Genomic DNA, 2,192 nt, shown 5'->3' with positions numbered 1-2,192 from the left:
ATTGAGCTGAATAAAGAAGTAATGTGTTCTGAAGCCCGTGATTCATTTTGTGAGTGTGATATTTAAGCTACTTAATTAGGGTGGATATATAATTTATCATCCAAACTGGGACACAGTTGCTAATAAAAAGGGTCCCTAAACTAGGTCTGTCTCTGGCAACCCCCCACACATGTCTATTCTACTCTCCATCCACTGAAGGGGCTGCTTTTTATTCTGTGTATTTCGTTCAAAAATGTTCCCTATTTTAAACAGAAACAGACTCATAAATATGGAAAACAAACTGGTGTTTGCCAGAGGGCCCAGGGTGGGGGATGGGCAAAATAGGTGAAGGGGATTAAAAGGTACCAAATTCCAGTTATAAAATAAATAAGTCACAGAGATGAAAAGTACATCATAGGAAATCTAGACAAGAGTATGATGATGATGCATGGTGATGGATGGCAACCAATGTAATGTAGAACCATCAAATCACTGTGTTGTGCACCTGAAACTAATATAACATCGTGTGTCTACTCCCGTAGTTGACATTCATAACATTGCTGTGCTTTCCCCGTATTATTTTTAGATGATCTATTTATAAACCTATAAAATTTTTTAAAAAATGTTCCATACTTTTCTCAGAGGGAGAGCTTAATTAGGCACCCACCACGTGGCAGCCTGAAGTGAATATAAGTTTACTTCAAACACACCCAACTGCAGCTCAGCTGTGAGGACATGGCCTAGACCAGTGTTTCCCCAAAGGTGGAATGCACAATCAAGTGAGAATCTGGTTTGGGGTCACAAAGGACAAACAACGCTGCACAAAATGACATCTCATCACAGCCAGGAGAAAGTTGGATTTACATGCTAAATTATCCTTCTCGATTCTCTAACAGTTACCATCTCCCATTGTGACACATAACAGAACTGTAGCTCACAGGTTTTAATGTAGCTGACATTAATAACATTGCCTTCCTTTCAAATGATACTAGTTTTTCATTATAATAATGTCATTTTTAAAAAAAGTAAAGAACCACTAGCCAAAATGATAAAGGAATTAGGAGTTCTGACCCAATCCATGTTCATTTCTGATCCACAGCCTCGAGTGAGGCAAGGGTGGTTGACACAAGACTTCACCCATATCTAGGTTTTCTCTAAAAGCCAAGACATATTAGGAAAATATAGCTTCATGATCCTTAAATGAAATGGGAAGTGCCTGAGAACTTGCTAAAATAAGGAAGGTCTGAATATGCTAAGATTACAAGATAAGATTAAAACTTGGTGAAAAGTAAGCAGAGGTTGAAAACCAAGGAGGAGACTGACCCGCTTCTATGTATGGGACCATATATGAAGCAGAAGGGGAAGCAAAGAACATAAACAGGCATACTCCAAACTCTACGATCAGTCATAAATTCTATGACAGAAGGAGGTGTTTGAGGGTGAGAATGGATGGTGCAGGAAATGAAATCCGTCATGGTATATACACCTGCTGTGAAATCCCATTCGACAATGTTGACTGGAGCAAAATGGGATTAAAAGCCTTTGCCACTTACCTTTACATCCAGTTCCCCTACAACCACCTAGCTTTCCAAGGGTCCTCCTATTTTAGAGAAAGAGTCATGTATAAGCAAAGCTTCCTACGGAATCTTTCAACATTTAAACATGAAGAAAGACATATGAGCTGGAAATGGGCTTTTAGAACTTGTCATTATATTGGCGGTGCTGAAAATCATGACAGTGGCTAAAACTGCACATTATGCTTTCCCTCACAGACACCTTACCCATGCCATTGTTGTCTGCAAGGAACATTCTCCTCCTACACACCTTCCCCTGGTCTGGTTAACTTTCTGTATTCATAATTCAGGTCCCAGCTTCAATTCCCTTCCATCTCCACCTGTGCCCTTCGTCTATGTTCTCAGAGCCTGCTCTTTCACAGTTCCTACAGCGTCACTGTTATTATTTATTTAATATTCCCTGTTGGGCTCTAAACTCCCAAAGGACAGAAATGGGCTTCGCTGTGATATCCCCACCATCTGACCTAGTCTGGCACATACATGAATGGAAATGTGAGTGAGTGAATGACGACAAACACATTAACCTTGCCTTTGGGCAGGCCAGGAGGAGAGGTGAGAGCTGGCTGGATGAGAGAGGAGGTCAAAGTAGCTGTGACTCAGACCGGAAGAGCACACCAGAGTGCTCAGAGAATGTGTGGG

Source organism: Meles meles, chromosome 4 (assembly GCF_922984935.1).
Source record: "Meles meles chromosome 4, mMelMel3.1 paternal haplotype, whole genome shotgun sequence".
In the NCBI taxonomy this organism is placed as follows: Eukaryota; Metazoa; Chordata; class Mammalia; order Carnivora; family Mustelidae; genus Meles; species Meles meles.
This window is presented reverse-complemented; position numbering follows the sequence as displayed.